Below are 19,333 nucleotides of genomic sequence, written 5' to 3'. Positions count from 1 at the left end.
CAAAACTATAAAATTAAACCTTTGATATCCTGTCGCTTACTGTATTGTACACTACACCATAACGGACGCTAACTGGCCACCTCCATTGCATATGTCTCTTATTTATTTCTCTTAATGTTTGTCATAGCGGCCGGCCCGATTGGGTTGTAGGCAGACGCTGTGTATTGTGCATTCGATAAATAAAGGTTTAAAAAAAAAAAAAAAACATCTTGGACTGAGTTCAGCAGTGGACCATAACTGAAGCTGTTTACTATATGAAATATTGTTTTGCCCATAAAGCTTAGATTACTTTCAGATTAGTAAATTGAGTAGGTGTCAATAATCTGTGCAGCTGGATTGCAAGGAGAAGTCTCCTGTCAGCGCCCTTCCATTTCTGGGCCTTTGTCGCAGTTTTAAGATCTCCTTGGAGTTTTCCATTGCTCATATGGATTTAATTTCTGATATCTATATGTTACCCTTGTCTTCATTGCTAGATTTTGCTTGTGAGAAAGTGACACTCATAGTCATGGAAATGTCACTCATAACTACCCTGAAATTATGGAAATGTCACACATAGCATTCTGAAACCTTGGCAGCTATGATCTGGTTGCGCTGTGTTGGCTGCTGGCCAAACTTTGCAGCCTCCCCTCTGCCATTAAATGGGCCCTCCAGTACTTTCAGTATTACCTTATGGGTCGCTCCTTACGGTGGACTTTTGGCCCGATCAGCCAAGCCTGGAAGGGGAGTACTGTAAGGAAAAGGCCTTGGGGGCTTGTGGCAGAAACCCCGGGGGCACCAAGGAGTCCTGCTTCCTGGTCTCTCCCTCTGTTGCCGGTGTAATACTTCCTGTGCATGGGGGAGGAGGGACTTTATATTCTGATGGCGGAACTGCAGAGGGGAACTCTGATGGAATGAGGTGAAAGCAGGAGAGCGGTGGAGGACAACACGAATGAGGACACGGTAGGGGACGCTACGGAGGAGAAAGCGGTAGGAGAGCAACCAGTGCGATAAGGAAGAATTTAGCTAGGCATTGATTCAACAGTAGACCTATTTTATGTTTCTCTGAAGTGAAGGTGAATTAGAACAAACAAGAACCACCTTCTTTTAACAGAATGGCTATACACTCATATACATATCAAAGCATATTTCTTTTTATTGTTTTATATATAGCTCATATTTAACTTTTGTTGTTTTTATATTTTATTTAGAACTGTATAGTTGTACATCCATAATATACGATAGACGTAAGAATGATGGAGGCAGTGCGTCAGGTGTCAACCACGCGCGTTTCGGCATACGTGCCTTCATCAGGTAGCAGTCTATTGCACTAAAATAAACATACAATCAAATAGGTACATCATTATTTGGTTATTGTTCGGTGGTTACATGTAACATAATATATACTTCAGAGATATTTGCAATTCATCTTATTGAGTTTTAATTTATAGTGTCCGTTTTAGCATTCATATTTCCATATATGGAGTCGCCAAACCACATAACATATATTTACAGTTACTCGGTTACTAACTAATTCATCTTTTTACAGTTTTTTTTAGAAAATATATAGAAAGGAAACACACGATCTTCCCCCCAACAGAAAACCATTATGAAAAGTCAATTTCAGAAGATGGAAAAAATTATAACACAAGAATAAGAAAAATCCAATCTTATTCCCATTATGCCTAACAATGAAAACATATCATTCTGTACATTTATATATACTGACTTTGGTACATAAATATCAGAAGCATTGCGATTATATTTCAGCTGCATTGACCATTGCCCAGTGAGAATCATGAATTAAAAAGCAGCTGTAGCCCTCTGCATAAGGAAAAGCTATAGATGCAGACTCAAAGAGAGATTTTTTGTGTTATCTTACCGTAAATAAAATGATGCTTGTATTCAAGTTTTACTGAAACTTTACGATATCTTGATGCTGTAACCAAGGGGGGCGTGGCTTGGATGCCGAGGAGGTAGGCAGCGCGAGCTCGGAGCTCCGTGCCCGATCCCGGAAAATATCCTGAAAAACTGATCGGACCCCGAGGTAACCGATACCATCCGGTACTGGACGTTACTGCGGAGGGTCCGAGGCCCACGGAGGACGACACTGAGCCATCCCACAGCAGTATTTCGACTTTGAAAGTTGAACCCAGGCGAGAAGTCGCGGACCCCAAAATGGCGGCGAGGGCATGAGAGCAGACACGACGGAGACATCTGCCCGGAGACCCACTGAGGACTGCTCCCTGACGAATCAAGGGTGTTGGCGGCCACATCGCGCCTCTCCCCGGGTGCCGAGTGGACTTTGGGAGCACTCTTGGGAGGTGGCTGAGGACCGCCCCCCTAGTAGGGGCGACGGCAGTGCGGCAGTGGCCCAGTGACGAGAGCCCCGGGCCCCTGGCACGTCTGGCGCAGGCCGGGCCGCGATCGTTCAGTGTTTCCTACTACTTGGTGACAAAACTGGGCCCGGGAACCCTGCCGAAGAACGAAACCCGACGGCCTTCGGAGGGTGACCAGGAATATACTCGGAGACCGCCGCCCAAACCGGCCCAGATGGGGAAACCAAAGGGGAAGGGAGATGGCGCGACCGACACTGAGGCTGCGGAGGGAGCGGAGCGAGACCAAGCGGCATTGCAGCGGATGCAGGATCGTATCCTGGAGGCCATCGCCACCACTAAGGACGCCTTGCAGCAAGATATCGCTCAGGTGGCGACGGGCTTGGGCCTCCTGAAGGCCGACCACGACAAACTTAAAGACAGGGTGAAATCCGTGGAGATCACGGTTAAGGAATTAGCCCCGGGCCAAGAAACGATGAAGGCCCAGATGGTAGACGTGATGGACCGCCTGAAGGTGCTGGAAAGGAGGGCCGAGGATGCCGAAAACAGAAACAGGCGCAACAACGTACGCCTAGTGGGCCTGCCGGAGAAAATTGAAGGCGACGACATGGTGGGATACCTTGATAACTGGTTGCGGACGGAGGTGGCACCGGAAGGTCTGTCCCCCTTCTTCTCCCTGGAACGGGCACATAGAGTTCCAGCGCGCCCGCCAGCCTTGGGCCTTCCTCCTCGCCCGGTGGTGTTCAAGTTGCTCCATTATCGGGACAGAGATTGGCTCTTACAGAGGGCGAGAGAAGCAGGGCCCTTTCAAGTGGAGTACAATAGAGTCACCATGTTCCCGGACTACACGTTTGAGACGCAGCGACTCCGGGCAAACTTCCTGTCCCTCAAGCGGGAGCTCCGCCAGGAAGGCATCAAGTACTCCTTGCTGTTCCCTGCCAAGCTAAGAGTGGTGGTGGATGAGAAAACACTATTCTTCACAACTTCCGCGGACGCTTGGGACTGGTGGGACACTTATAAAGCGGGAACGGACGGTGCCAAGGCCAGGGAGGAGGAGGCCAAGGTGGCGAAGCCGGTAAGGCAGTCCCAACGGATCAGGAGGAACCGCAAGAGAACCGGGAAACCATCGGTGTCGCAGACGGAGGCGGAGAGGCAGGCGGCACTACAGGCGGTAGTGGACTTATCTAGGACCGCCAGGACTCGGTCCGGGAAGGGCACGGAATCGGAGGACCCGGGCACGGGCTCGGAGACAGGACAATCGGAATTTGGTGGAGCCCAGGGCCCTATTGTGACGCCGCAGACTTCGGAGGAGATATTGGAGGCGTGTTGAACTGAACTGGTGGAGTGAGCTCGTTGGTTGGACACCGGGGCACTGGGCCGGCAGCAGTGGAACCTTATTGATTGAGGTTTTGGGGAGCTGTAATGAGGGGATTGCGGGGTGGAGCGCGCGGGGCTGATTTGTTTTGAGGTTCTATCGCATTGAGCCGCGCCCTACTGGCCCCTAAGGTCATCGCAGTGGGGACTGCGAGCATTACCACCTCTCCTTGAGGGGTGGTCGGGAGTGTTGGTTTGGATGGGGGTACTTCCAGTTGAGGGGGGGCCTGTCCTGGGGGGGTGGGAGTTGCGAGCAGTTGGGGTTGCTCGGGGGGCAGTTGTTGTTGGTGGGGTTCAGCTTCCTGTTTGGAGAGGGTGGGTGGGTGGGCCCGTGGTCGCGGGACTTGTGCGGACATTGTTCTTTGCTGTATGGTCCGGTTGTGTAGGGGGAGATGGCTAGCACTGGGGCTTTGAAATGTGTGACCTGGAATGTGCGGGGTATGCAGTCCATGGCGCGCAGACATAAAGTCCAGGCGTACCTCAAGCGTAGGGGGGTTCATGTAGCGTTCCTGCAGGAGACACATCTCAATAAGCAGGAAGGGGCGGCTCTGCAAAGGCGCTGGAGGGGGCAGCTATTCTACACGACATTTTCGGCTTTTGCAAGGGGGGCACTGATTTGGATACGGGCGGGGGTCCCCTTCCAGGTCTCAAAGTCATTGGTGGACCCTGAGGGCAGATATGTGGCGGTGGAGGGGAAGCTAAGAGGCAGGGTGATATCTCTCTGTAATGTGTATGCTCCTAATGTAGACCTGCCCGCCTTCTTGTCTACCGTCTCGGGCAAATTGGCGGGTTACCTGGCAGGGCCGGTCCTCTTGGGGGGGGACTTCAACTCGGTTGAGGATGTGTTACTAGATAGGTCCCATCCCCCGCTGCGCGCGTCCCCAGTACATAGGGTCGCTAAGCGTAGGTTGGAATGGCAGGAGAGCTGGGCCCTCACGGATGCATGGAGGGCGTTGCACCCCACCGCTAGGGACTATTCCTTTCACTCACACCTGCATGATTTGCATGTGCGGCTGGATGCGTTTCTTTGTTCGGCATGTGTGCTCCCCGCGGTGGGAGGGGCGGAATACTTGGCCAGGACGATATCGGACCACAACCCCTTGTTGTTATCTCTGGAATGGATGGTGACTGTTAACTGCGTGCCAACATGGCGCCTGCAACCTGATACCCTGGACGATTTGTTGTTCAGGGAGGCCCTGAGTGAGCGCATTGAGAGGTATTTTGAGGAGAACAGTGGCTCAGCCTCCACGAGGGCGGTTGAATGGGATGCGTTCAAGGTGGTGGTGCGGGGACACTGTATTGGACACACGGCAGGGGCTCGGAAGACTCTGTTGGATGACTTAGATAAGGCTGAGACACGGCTGAGGGAACTAGAGAAGAGGCGCCCGAATCACCCTGAACTGCAGGAGGGGCTTAGCGGGGCGCGGGAGGGGCTGGCGGTAGAGCTGGAGCGGCTGCGTAGCTTCGACCACAAGGCGTACATGACAAGGGCGCATGCGGAAGGTGATAAGGCGGGGTCAATGTTGGCTTGGCTTGCTAACCCAATCCGGGGGGGAGTGCCGATCATGGGGATCCAGGAGCCAGGGGAGGAGCCCTGCCACACTCAACCCGGGATCCTGAACAAGTTTCGTGCTTATTATGAAGGGCTCTATGAGAGTGGTGGAACAGGAGGGGCAGAGGAGCTTGAGGAGTTCTTGGACGGATTACAGTTGCCGCGAGTGGAGGACTCGGAGGCAGAAGAGCTAGGTCGGCCCATCTCTCTCGGAGAAATAGGTTGTGCTATAAAACAGATGGCTAGAAATAAGACCCCGGGCCTTGACGGACTGCCGATCGAATTTTATGGCAAATACCTAGAGTACCTTGCACCACGGCTGCGCGAGGTATACAACGAGGCGCAGGAGAGGGGCCGACTCCCGGGCTCCATGTGCGAGGCTCTCATGATCCCGCTTTTGAAGCCGGGCAGAGAGGGTGCGGCGCTGTCCTCGTATCGTCCGTTGTCTATGTTGACGACGGACTACAAGATCCTCAGTAAAATTCTGGCCAACAGACTGCTGGTACACATGACGGGCCTGGTTCACGGTGACCAGTGCGGTTTCATACCGACACGCAACACCACCCATAACATTCGTAGACTCACGAGACTGATGGGTGCGGACTGGCCGGACGCCGTCTCCCCATTTGTCCTTTCCATTGATATTGAGAAGGCATTTGACAGTCTTGAATGGGGATACTTATATGAGGTGATGCGTCGCTTCGGGCTGGGGGACGGATATATAAAATGGACCAAGGTCCTCTACACCGAGGCGGTAGCGAGGGTCCGAGTGGGCACACTGATCTCGAGTCAATACCCGATTAGGCGTGGCACTAGACAGGGCTGTTCCCTATCCCCGCTCCTATTCGCGTTGGCGATGGAACCCTTCGCTGCGGAAGCCAGACTGGGCCGCTACTACGCAGGTTTGTCATTTAGGGGGAGACCGCACTTCATCTCCCTGTACGCGGATGACTTGCTGATGTTTTTGGCCGACGCGGGCCCCGAGCTTCAGGGGGCGCGGCAGCTACTGGGACGGTTCGGTAGGTTGTCGGGCCTGAGGGTCAACTGGCCTAAATCCTGTCTGTTTCCCCTGAGGCCGGGAGAACCGTGCCCACTCACTGCTCAGGAACTCCGATGGGAGCCGCGCTGTCTGCATTATTTGGGGGTCTATGTTTACCACGCCCGTCCGACCTGCTGGATGGTAACATCACTCGCTGTATTAACGCCCTGCGGGGGTCCATGGACTTCTGGGCAACCCTGCCGCTCTCCCTGGCTGGTAGAATTTCCCTGCTTAAAATGATAGCCCTGCCCAGGCTTTTGTATTATTTTAGGACACTACCGGTGTGGGTACCGAGCTCGGTTTTCAAACGCCTGAGGTCACTGGTCATAGCGTTCTTGTGGGGCACGGGTAGGAGGCGCATAGCGCTCGACACGCTGTTGCGCCCTAAAGATGAAGGAGGTATGGCAGTGCCGGATTTCGAAGGGTATTACCTAGCTGCGCAGCTGCAGACCTTTACTCAGGAGGTGGCGAGAGTGTATAGAGGCCCCGAGGACGCGAGAGTAGAAGGCACCCCGCGACACGTTCTGGCATATATCACGCTGCACCAGAAACTCCGGGTGGGAGATCTGACGGTCGAGGAGCAGACGTTCCGGCTTTCCTGGGACCGGGCCCGTAAGCGGGCGGGTGTTCGCCTTATGTATGCCCCCGAAATTCCGCTGGGGATGGTCACCGCCCTCCCACATGGGGGTGACTGGTCGCGATTGCTGGGATGGGAGGAGGCAGGAATACTAATGCTGGGTGACCTCTACGAAGATGGGGTGTTGCTGCCGTTTCGAGACCTGCAGGAGCGATTTGACCTTCCGAGGGGCGACTACTTGCTGCACGCAGCAGTCACGGGCGCTATGCAAGCCCACTGGGGGGAAGGGCTGCAGGAACCGGGCACCTCGATGGCCTGCCAGTACGCCATGATGGCGGCGGGAACCTTTAAGGCTGTCACGTGCCTCTACTCCAGGATGCAGCGGGAGGCCTTGCAACCTTTGGCGGCCCTGAAGGCCAAGTGGGAGCTGGACCTCCAAGTGGAGATACCAGACACGACCTGGGGCCAGTTGCTAAGACGGGCAAGGAAGAGCTCGAGGAACGCCAGGTTCCAATTGATTCACTTTTATGTAATTCACAGGGCATACCTCACCCCTGGGAAAATCCAACAGTATTTTGGGGCGACTGACGCTGCTTGCCCCAGATGTAACACATCTGGGGCGGATTTGTGCCATATGCTGTGGGATTGCCCCTCCTTAGGGGATTATTGGCAGGAAGTTGGGCGGGCCCTTAACGCAGCGACAGACAGGGATATCCAGTTTACTAAAGCGGTTGGTGTCCTACATTGGTTCCCGCATACACCTAGGACTAAGATGACTAGTAAATTTATAGATTTGGGGCTCATCCTGGCCAAGCGGGAGATCACGAGAAACTGGAAGTCCAGAGTGGGGCCCACGTATAAAAGATGGTATGGAGAATGTCTGAGGTGGGCCGCATGTGAGAGTACCCTACGATACCAGTTGGCCTGGAGGTTGAATGATGAGAAGGCGCTGGAGAGGGCGACGGCATGGGAGGTGATGGTGCAGGCACTCCGGGATGTGGACGATGAGGGGCAGGATGGCGAGAGTGAACTAGATGGAGCAGACCCTAACACTACACAGGAGAACACACCTTAGCGAAAGTTTACTTCCTCCTGCAGCACACCAGACGCTTTTACACTGTCAACCCAGCGCAGAGCGACCACGGGGGTGGGTGGGTAGGAGGCTGTTTGGGAGGGGAATTGGGGTACCGAAATTCGGGGAGGGGGAGGGGAGAAAACTACAAAAGCGTCCCAGGGTTATTTGCTTGATGAAGCGGTCGGACACTGTAAGGAGCCACAAGAAATGGGCAGGGTTGAGATCACCCGCGCCAAGCTCGAGATGAAACCCCCTGCCGGCGATCAACTGGATCTAACTAAGCCTGTACATGATGCGTTGTTAATGCTAAGTATATTGTCTGTACATTTATATTGGTGATGCAATAAAAATGAAGTTAAAAAAAAAAAAAAAAAATCTTGATGCTGTAACCAAGGTAATAAAAAATAAATAAAAAGTATATTGCATGTTAGCGTTCGCCCTTACTATAACCGACCTGTTTTCATTTTAAATGGATACACGGGTATCTGAATCGTAAGTTAGGCAATTTGTTCTAAAGCAGACACTTTGTAACTTATGACCGCGGTTGCAGTAAGTACATTGTATCCGCTGAAACATTAACCTCAGTAAAAATACCAATCGAAATCTACGCATTATTTAATTAGATGTGCGATATGGCAAATCATAGTTATCCCTTCCCCTTTCTTTACTTACTATTTGATAGTTCAGCTGAGTGGGAGATTTCAGTTAGCGGGTCCGATAAGCAGCAGCTTTTTAGCTATGATTATGAATTTCTCTTCAAAATGAGTCCTAAATGGATCGACCAAATAACATACAAGGGTCACATTTATTCTATAATTTAACTGTGACCTAATATGTATCTTTGCCGACTTAGTCCTACATAAATGTTGAAACACCATTTAACATATTATATAATGTATGCCGTTCAATACTCACTAATCTCTTTCTTTATATATTATTGCAAGCTGTATGGCGTTGACGAAAATGAGGCATGACAACTGGTTCCGGCTCTAGTACAGAGAGGGTGTGACCCTGTCAGGAAAAAGCCAAAATGAATACAACTATATTCTCTACAACTTCTTCTGTTGTTACTTAGCCATAGTCCAGTCTTAGTTATAGGCTGGTTGTATACTATCTTATTTAAAAAAATAGCCAGGTTAGGTCATTACCTGTTCAAAAGGCGTATATTTTCCACCTCTCTTGCCGTCATGCTGAGTCTTCACTAATGAGCTACGTACAATCATCTAACCTGATGCGAGCGTTCGGAGCGTTTTTAAAAGAGGTCAGAAACTGCGCGAAATATTATTTACGAATAGAGAACTCGCTATCATGGTATGTAGGTTCTCTATGATTCAAAGACAATGTCTTATTGGTTGTAAAGGATGTCAATAGGTAACATGAGCTCTAATTGGTGCATAACAGCATTCACGGATATAACGCCGTGATAATAGGTTCCCGGATTTCCGTGTACGTAGAGGCAGATGAAACATGACTTTAGTCTACGCATTGAGCTTAAGTTAGCCTACATAGTTTAAAGAGCTCATGTTGCAAAGATAGGAGGGCAATTACCTCACCGTTTCTTCCATAGATAATCGAAAAGGGCCTCAAATCTACACTTCATGTTCTCCAGTGAGTCTGAATCCATCAGCATTCCCCTGCGAATCAGGTCATCAATTACTGAATGCTTCCTTCATTATTGATCTAAATGTTCATCATATGTTATGTATCCAAGACAGAAAATATTTTTAAACATAAATAAATATATACAAAAAAGTAAACATACATATATCTAATACACAAATGTCTTAATTACTTTGGTTGTAACTAGATCCATCTATTTATATTTACAGTTTTAAAATATTTCTATTGCATCTCCGTGACATAAATATATACAAAGTGAAAATGATACATATAATTTTTTCATACTCAAGCCTAAGTTATATAATCCTCATACTGTGTCATTGGGCCATCAAAACATCTATATCTATTGCACTTCCAACCATGGATCTTTTTAACTGTCTTTATGTATGTATTTAGGTACATTGTAGTGTAGCAGGATCACAGCCTAGCATTTCATATATTTATATGATTGCTTGTTCCCACGGTATTTCCAAATTGAGGCCATGTTTTACTGTGTCCAACCAAAAAATATAGAACACCTCACGTTTCTTTCTCAGTTTATCAATGTCGATTCCTTCCTTGGGGATGATTTTTTCAAGGATAAACCACTTGATATCTTCAGTAGAGTGATTGCACTCCATGAAGTGCGATACCATGGGTGAAGACAATTTTGCTGTACGTATTGACCTGTGTTCAGTTAGTCTAGCATTCAATGATCTAGACGTCTCTCCCACATAACCCTTGTTACAAGGGCATATTAAAAGGTAGATGATGTTTTTGTTTTGCAGTTATTTATGCCTTTGCTTACCAGGGTTTGTCCATTGAAATGTAATTCTTTTGTTTCGATAGCAAAAGGGCATACTATACACGTCCCACATCTATAATTTCCCGTTACTGATGTAAGACTACACTGTATCTTTTCCTTTTTCTTATCAGGCATACGGGATCTGACAATCAAATCTTTCAGGTTTCGATTTTTTCTATATGCAAACATTGGCCTCTGTATGTATTGATCTTTAGTGTTGTTGATATTTAACAGGTGCCAACTAGAACACATTGTTTGTCTGATTTGTTCACTCATAATTGAATGACGAGTTACAAAGACCAGATTGTCATTCTTTGTTTTATTGGAGCCTTGGAGGATATGTTGTCGGTCGTAAAATCTAAAAAAAACACACAAGTTGATGGACGGAATGTTGCACAATGGCAAAACATTCACCCCCAGTCACAGATCTGGGTTTAATCCATCGTTATCTTGCTCACCAAGCCACCCCAGTTCAGACATGGCCATATGCAAATCAGTTTGACCCTGTGCCTCATGGGAACAGTCCAGACCGAACTGCCAAGCCATGTCTTCCCTGGACCGGAATCAAGCATCCTAGGACCGGTTTCTGGCTATCAGCCGTCTTCAGCCAGGATAGCTTGACTCCAGTTGCGTAGTGAGCACGGAACCCACGTCTGGGCATACCCTTCCCACATAGGGTGAACAGCAAAACACACAAGTTGATGGACGGAATGTTGCACAATGGCAAAACATTCACCCCCAGTCACAGATCTGGGTTTAATCCATCATTATTTTGCTCACCAAGCCACCCCAGTTCAGACATGGCCATATTCAAATCATTCTTGACCCTGTGCGTCATGGGAACAGTCCAGACCGAACTGCCGAGCCATGTTTTCCCTGGACCGGAATCAAGCATCCTAGGACCGGTTTCTGGCTATCAGCCGTCTTCAGCCAGGATAGCTTGACTCCAGTGGCGTAGTGAGCACGGGACCCACGTCTGGGCATACCCTTCCCACATAGGGTGAACAGGAAAAAACACAAGTTGATGGACGGAATGTTGCACAATGGCAAAACATTCCCCCCCAGTCACAGATCTGGGTTTAAACCATCGTTATTTTGCTCACCAAGCCACCCCAGTTCAGACATGGCCATATGCAAATCAGTCTTGACCCTGTGCCTCATGGGACCAGTCCAGACCGAACTGCCAAGCCATGTCTTCCCTGGACCGGAATCAAGCATCCTAGGACCGGTTTCTGGCTACCAGCTGTCTTCAGCCAGGATAGCTTGACTCCAGTGGTGTAGTGAGCACGGGACCCACGTCTGGGCATTCCCTTCCCACATAGGGGAACAGCAAAACACACAAGTTGATGGACGGAATGTTGCACAATGGCAAAACATTCACCCCCAGTCACAGATTTGGGTTTAATCCATTGTTATTTTGCTCACCAAGCCAACCCAGTTCAGACATGGCCATATGCAAATCAGTCTTGACCCTGTGCCTCATGGGAACAGTCCAGACTGAACTGCCAAGCCATGTTTTCCCTGGACCGGAATCAAGCATCCTAGGACCGGTTTCTGGCTATCAGCCGTCTTCAGCCAGGATAGCTTGACTCCAGTGGCGTAGTGAGCACGTGGCCCACGTCTGGGCATACCTTCCATCACCACCCCCTTTGGTCGTAAAATCTGGCACGTTTATATGCTTCTCGAACCAAGCGGTGGGGATAGCCTCTATTTATGAATTTAGCTTTCATTTCAATGGATCTGGTATCATAATCATCTAGTTTTGTACAGTTTCTTCGTAGTCGAAGAAACTGCCCAAAAGGAATGCTACTCTTTTGTTTGGTGGGATGAAAACTGTCGAAATGCAGCAAAGTGTTGCGTGCAGTCAACTTAGTGAATAGGTCGACAAAAAGCTGCTCCTCATCATGCTTAATCAGAATGTCCAGAAATTCCATTTGTACATTCCTAATTTTCGGGGTAAATTTTAAGTTACCATTACATAGATTTAGCCACATGATGAATTCTTTGAGGGTGTCTTCATTGTCGTCCCAGATGAAAATGATATTGTCAAATATCTTGACCAATTAAGAACTGACTAATAAAATGGAGCCACTTTGTTAAAGATGTATTGCTGTTCGAAATGGGCAACATAAATATTTGCTATGGTAGGGGCGCAAGATGCGCCCATACTGATTCCCTTCGTTTGTTTGTAAAATGATTTTCAGACAATCTATGATGAAATTTTTGTCACATTCTACTTCATACATGTCTGTAAACCATTCAACTGCTGTAATAGCTCCATTTCCTGGAATGTTTGAATAAAGGCTTTCAACATCCAGTGTGACTAGCCATTGTCCATGTTGATTAAAGGGAGCACCTTCCATCAAGTTGATAATCTGACAGGTGTCTTTAACATAGTCTGATGGATGGACTTAATATTGCATCCAGGTATTTGTAGATGGGTTCTGTTACTGACCCAATTATAGTAACAATTGGTCTTAGAGGAGGGTTCTCTACATCTTTGTGTACTTGGGGGGTTCCGTATAAAGTGGCTAGTCTGGGATTCTCGATATTCATATACTGGAACTCCTTCTTACAGATAACAACATTATGTAATGCTTTTGTTGTCAGTCTAAGGATTTTAGATTTAATCCTTTGTGTTGGATTTTTGTTGATCTTACTATAATATCTGTCATCATTGAACATTTCTTCTACTTTATTAATGTATGTTTGTTTCTCCATAATGGCAATCCCACCGCCTTTATCGCAGCTTTTAACTATTATCTCAGGGGATTCTTTCAAGCTCTTTAAGGCTGCATGTTCGCTCATAGAGATATTACATGGTGTCTTTGGTACATATTTTGACACACAAAGCAGTTTGTTGTAAACAACTTGTTCAAAGATTCTTATTTCTGGGGCGATTTGTTCAACCGTAGGGGTGAATGTGGATTTTAACGATAGACTAGACCTGTTGATGTCCTCACTAATGATTTCCTTGTCTCTAAAAAAACATTTTAAACAGATTTTCCTAAAAAAAGCCATTAAGTCATTAAACAATTCAAATTTATTCAGTCCTGCGTGTGGTACATACAATAGTCCCGTAGAGAGGAAAGAGTATGTTGCCTCATCGAACGTGAGTGGACTTAAATTAAAGATCGGTATTTTATTTTATTGTCTCCAATACCTGGCATTCCTTGTTTCCAGATATTGGTTCATGTTTGCTTGTTGATGGTTCTGATATTGGGTTTGATATTGGGCACAAGGTTGATATTGTGCTTGAAATGGAGGTTGCAATGGAGGTTGAAATTGAGGTTGATATGGTTGACGCCAATTGCCTTTGTTCTGGTAGCGTCTCCCTACAAAAGGACGGTAGCTTTGGTTTGCCTCTCTGGTCAAAAGTGGCCATGCCACTATCACCATCTGAATCTGATGAGTCAGAAAAGGTATTCACTTTTCTGGGGTAGGCCTCATAGGTTGTTGGTAAGTTGTGGTATCTTGTCCATTAACATCAATTTGGTTATAAAATCCATCTGCAAGGTAGGGGTACGTATGTTCCTTGCTGTAATATTTTAAGTCTTTTTGGAGTTTATCAGTCTTCCTTTTAGTCAGATAGTCACTGTATGAATTAAATTCAGTGTCTAAATCTTCTAGGGCTTTTTTTGCAGCGTCCACTGCTGTGGACGTTTTTATTTATTTTTTGTCAAAGAGGTGTTTATTGAAGTTTTTTAGAAAAACAGCTCATGGCACAATCCGCCCATAATCCCACACAGGGGTGGTCAGTGCAAGTCATAGAAACAGTCGAGCAAGAGGGAACTCAGCATACTAAGGGCACATACCCCGAGCCCAATGTACAAGTCTAGAGATTGGTTACAGATTCCAAAATGATGGGGTACTCCAAGAGTCTTCTTCTCAGTCATAATGGTAATGATGAGTCCTCTAGCCCCAGAAGCGACAACAGCCACAAGGAAACCTAATACTGAACTCCCTCCCAACCCCCCCCCCCTAAAAACACCCCCCTCCCCCCACCCCCCCGGTAGTGGTGGTAACACAGAGTAAAGTCACAGAAGCTGTACTCCTCAGATCTGGAAGAGATGTAAAGCCCGTATTGTGGGCGGGCATAGCGCCCAGGGCAATCCTCGGGACAAGAAGGCAACCAAAGGCCCCCACTTGAACTCAAAGTTCTTGAAGTCCTCATGGAAGATGTCTGACATAGGTTCCATGCTGAGAAGTCTCCTGAGGCGGGAGTGCCACAAGGACATCGCTGGCGCCTCTCTTTTCTTCCATGCAGCCGCTATGGTGGTTTTAGCCGCCCGAGACAGAGCCACATGATTCTCTTATCGGCCCTAGTTTGGTGCTCTAGTGTAGGGTCATGAAACCCCAGTAAAGTTGCAGTCATGGTGGTCGGTATAGGGTACCCTAATAAGTCCCTCATTTGAGCTACGATTTCCTCCCAAAAGGGCCTAATAACGGGACAGTCCCACCAAATATGTTGAAAATTACCCAGTAGGCCACACCCCCTCCAGCACCTGTCCGACGAGCCCGGGAAGATCCGAGCCTACTTCGATGGATACAGGTACCAATCCATCATAGTCATTAGATGCGCTTCTCGTAAATCAGCAGATCGGTTGAATTTGAAGATATCAGACCATAAGTGCGACCACTCCTCATCTGAGATAGCCCGCTGAGCCAGCCCCTCCCACATGGACATGTAACGGGGTCTAGGAGTCGGTGTTGAGGACAATAAGTGTTTATATAGGAAGGAGATGGCCCCTTTCATAGGGGGGGTCCTAACTATGTAGGCCTCAAATTTAGTGAGGGATCGGGTCTCTCCCTCCTGCATCTGGGGGGGCAGAGCCCAGTGTAGCATTTGGGTGTAGCGGAAACGTTCAGTGTCCCCTATACCATATTCTCTCTTACAATTCTAAAATGTGAGGGGATCATAGTTATGGAACAGGTGGGTCAGAGCCAGACATCCCCCCTCCCTCCAAGAATCAAACGGGCCTTCGTGGAGTGCTGGAGGGAAAGCCGGGTTAAAATGGATAGGGGTGAAGGGTGAGGGGAAGGCGGTCCAGCCCTCTAGAGATGTCACCGAGTCCCAGACTTTTAGAGTGGTACGGGTGGGGGTGCTAAGATAGGTGTTCTTGGGTCTGTCTTGTTTTGCCCGCCAGATAAGATCCCAGATCGTTCTCCCTGTTACACTACGGTCCATATGGAGCCAGTGTTTTTCTGATTCGTGCTGGGACCATTCGGTAAGAATTCGGAGTTGGGCCGCTTTATAGTATAAATGAATGTCCGGAAGGCCCACTCCACCCTCCCTTTGGGGACGTCGAAGTAGGCGAAAGGAGAATCGCGCCCGCCCCCCTTGCCATATAAAGCGCAGGATCATCGCCTTCACCCTACCGATGAAGTCTCTGTCCATCTCTATGGGGAGTGATTGGAATAAGTACAGCAGTTTGGGAAGGAGGGTCATTTTGACAGCGTGGACCCGCCCCAGTCATGAGAGGAATGGTGGTTTCCACCTCGTGAGTTCTGCTTGGATGCGCCGAAGGATAGGAGGGAAATTAGCCACATATAAGTTCTCCACTTTCGACGTGAGCTGTATTCCCAAGTATTGTAGGGAGGAGGACGCCCACGGAAGGGGAGTCCGTGTCTGAAGGTGGGAGACCTCAGCTGGGGAGAGATTGACGTTAAGTATGTAAGATTTGGTCAGATTGATCTTGAAACCCGAAACTGACTCAAAGCGGCTCAGAACCGCCTGCGGGCGCGGGAGAGACGAGGCTGGGTTGGAGAGAGACAGGAGGACATCGTCTGCGAAGAGGGATATCTTATGGGACTCGCCCGTAAATGGAAGGCCTTCAATTCCCGGGTGCTCCCTGACGGCAATGGCTAGGGGTTCAATACTAAGGGCGAACAGTAAGGGAAACAAGGGGCAGCCTTGCCTGGTACCCCTGGAGTGGTAGAAGGGAGCAGACTGGACGCCGTTCACCAAGACTCTAGACCTCGGCAGCCGATAGTTAGCCTGAAGCATTTGTATAAATTTGGGAGAAAAGCCAAACGCCGTGAGTGTGGCTGTGAGGAATTTCCAGTCGACGCGATCAAAGGCCTTTTCTGCATCGAGCCCAACCAGGACTGCAGGAATTCTAAATTTGTTCGCTTTCTCGAGCAGGTGGATGATGCGCCGAGTGTTGTCATGTGTTTGCCGACCCGCTATAAAACCGGATTGGTCTGGGTGGATGATAAGCGGCATAAGGTTGTTTAGTCTTTTAGCCAGTATTGAGGAGTAAAGTTTGGCGTCGATATTTAAAAGGGCAATAGGCCTATAGGAGGCACAGAGGGAGGGGTCCTTTCCCGCTTTAGGAATCACCGAAATTACTGCCTCAGCCATAGAGGTCGACGTGTCGCATCAGAGGCCATCTGGTTAAAAAGTCGAACCAAGTGATGGCCGAGGTCGGGGGCAAATGTTTTATAGAAGAGTGCAGTGTACCCATCGGCGCCCGGTGCCCGGCGCCTTATGGGATTTCAGGGATTTTATAGCAGAGAGGACCTCTTCCAGGGTGATCGGAGCAGTTAGCTCCTCATTTGAAGCTGGGGAGACCTGTGGGATGGGGAGGCTCTGAAGGAAGTCCTGTTGTGCGACGGGGTCTAGGGCGTCCGCAGAGTACAGTGTTTTATAGAAGTCCCCGAATAAGTTTGTCCTCATCCCTGTGTATGAGTGCCCCTGAGGGATCCCGAATACCCCCTACATACTCCCGGTCACGCTTGTCTCGCAGCTGCCTCGCTAGGTGTTTCCCTACCTTATTGCCCTGGGTGTAGGAGAGGTTGCGCAGCTTAAGGAGGGTGAATTCCGCTCGATTATTATAAATGGCCCTTGGCTTGCTCTTGACCGCCGTGAGATTGCGGAGTGTTTGTCTGGTGGGTGCAAGTTTATGGGAGTGCTCAATGGAGGCCAACTCACTCGCTATGTCCTCTCTCTCCTTCACTCTCCGTTTATTTAGAGCAGAGTTGAGCGCGAGACACTTGCCACGAATCACCGCCTTAAGGGCATCCCAAGTATTGTATTCGGAAGTGTCTTCCGGATGATTATGTTCAAAGAAGTCCTTGACGGTCTCCCGCAGGAGGGAACATGAGTCTTTCTCTCTAGTCAGGGATGCTGGGAAATACCAACGGGCCGGTGATGGGGCATTGCCACGGCAGGACAGGTAAACGGAGTATAAGCTATGGTCGGATACAGATATAGGGAATATCTTAGCCTCTCTGAGGTCACCCTGCAAGGACTGGCTAGTGAATATGTAATCCAACCTAGAGTAGGAATGATGCACATGCGAAAAAAAAGTGTAATCCTGGGTGTGTGGATAGAGGGTGCGCCAAGTATCTAGCAGGCCCATGTCTTGGAGAAGCCCTTGAGTAGTAGAGTGGAAAGAGCCCAAACCAGAACGGTTTGCATGTGTGCTGTCTAATGTGGAATGCCAGACCAAATTAAAATCACCCAGCAGAATTAGAGGGCCTTCAATAAAATCGGTTATCTTACCCAGAAGAGTGTTAAGGAATTCTTTCTGCCCGCTATTGGGGGCGTAAAGCGTCACAAAGGAGCACAGTTTCCCTTTCAAACGCCCCTTAACCATTAGCCTTCGGCCGTGCCTGTCACTGAGCACATCCAGGGGCTGAAATTGAGCAGAGGGACTAAAAAGGAGTGCCACCCCCCTATGTTTGGTAGGAGCAGAGGACTTATAAATAAGTGGGTATAGCTTGTGTTTTAGGCGAGAATCTTCAGATTTCTTCAGGTGGGTCTCTTGCAGGGCAATTATATCCAAATTGTGATCTAAGATATACTTCCAAACCTTCTGCCTTTTCTGGGGGGAATTGAGCCCTTTAACATTCCATGTACCTATAGTGATAGGCATTGCACCACATGTACCAGGAGGACTTCTTTACAGGGGCCTCCCGAAGTCCCAGGCAAACAATTTTCTACGGTGTTCCCTTCCCTCTCACTTGAAGGCCAGACATTAGGCGCGAGAAGCATGATGCCTATCCCCCCTCTCAGGACTGCTTGAATGACCCCAAAGAGTCCCGCCAGTTCGGCGTCCCCCACACCCTCGGCCCACAAGAAACAGTCAACCCAGAAGAACGTATACCGCCACTACCATTGTCCCCACCCTCATCCCCCATCCCCTGAGCCATTAACCAAATACACAACCATAAACAAAATGGTACATCCTCAAGCAGCCGCCCTATAGGGCGGCCCATCCCACGAATATACCGGTGGGAACCTTGGGCCTTGGGGCCCGGACCGCGCAGCAATGCAGCGGTAGTAACATAGAGGCATCTAAATTCGGAGTCACTTACAGTTCGAGTCAATCAGAAGAGCGATCGCCAGCAATGAGAGAACAGGAATGTCCTCGGCAGTCCAAACGGCACGGAAGCAACTTCCCCACTTGGAGGTGGCCCGCTTCAGTCCCCACAGCAAGGCCCTAAATGGAAGGGGAATAGTAGAGTGCAGGAAGCACACCATCAGCCGTTCTTCTTGTTCGTCGCCGGGGTCCAGGGCGAGGTGGACGGCGCGTCCCTCAGTGGGGACCCGGATGCGTCCCGTGTCGAGTCGTCCTCCTCCGTTGGCAGCCCCAAAAGGCGCAGGCCCTCACTCAGGGAGGTGAGGTGGTGGTGTTTGTTGTGTAGCGTGAAGCTAAGGCCAAAGGGGTATGTCCATCTATATTTAATTCTATCGTCTTGGAGCTTGGACGTGATGGGGCGGAGGGATTGTCGCCTCGCCAGTGTGGATGGAGCGATGTCTTGAAAGACAGAGCACGAGAAGTTCTGGAATGAGACAGAGTCTTTGGTCCTCGCAGCCTGGAGCACTTTTTCCTTTACTTTATACGAGTGGAATTTAGCCAGGATATCTCGTGGTTTGCGCCGGTCGCCCTTTGGAGGGGGTCCCACTCTGTGCACCCTGTCGAGCTTTATTTTGAGCACTGTGGGGTGCAGAATCTCCGCGAAGAGGCCCTCCACAAACTCCTCCAGGTCTGG

General features: G+C 49.1%; 1 long non-coding RNA gene across 1 annotated transcript in view; it reads right to left on the bottom strand.

Annotated features, from left to right (window-relative positions):
- Nucleotides 1-1,142: 1,142 nt before the first annotated feature.
- LOC147703656 (uncharacterized) overlaps nucleotides 1,143-19,333 on the bottom strand; it is an 88,523-nt gene continuing 70,332 nt past the window's right edge. The window contains exons 4-5 of the long non-coding RNA XR_015297591.1: nucleotides 1,859-1,915; nucleotides 1,143-1,306 (exon numbers count right to left, since the gene is read on the bottom strand). This is a non-coding gene — a long non-coding RNA (uncharacterized LOC147703656). The remainder of the gene's footprint in view (nucleotides 1,307-1,858; nucleotides 1,916-19,333) is intronic.

The sequence above is a fragment of the Lissotriton vulgaris genome, chromosome 7 (genome assembly GCF_964263255.1).
Source record: "Lissotriton vulgaris chromosome 7, aLisVul1.2, whole genome shotgun sequence".
Classification (NCBI taxonomy): domain Eukaryota; kingdom Metazoa; phylum Chordata; class Amphibia; order Caudata; family Salamandridae; genus Lissotriton; species Lissotriton vulgaris.
Note: the sequence above shows the minus strand (reverse complement) of the source record. Positions and strands in the feature narration are given on the sequence as shown.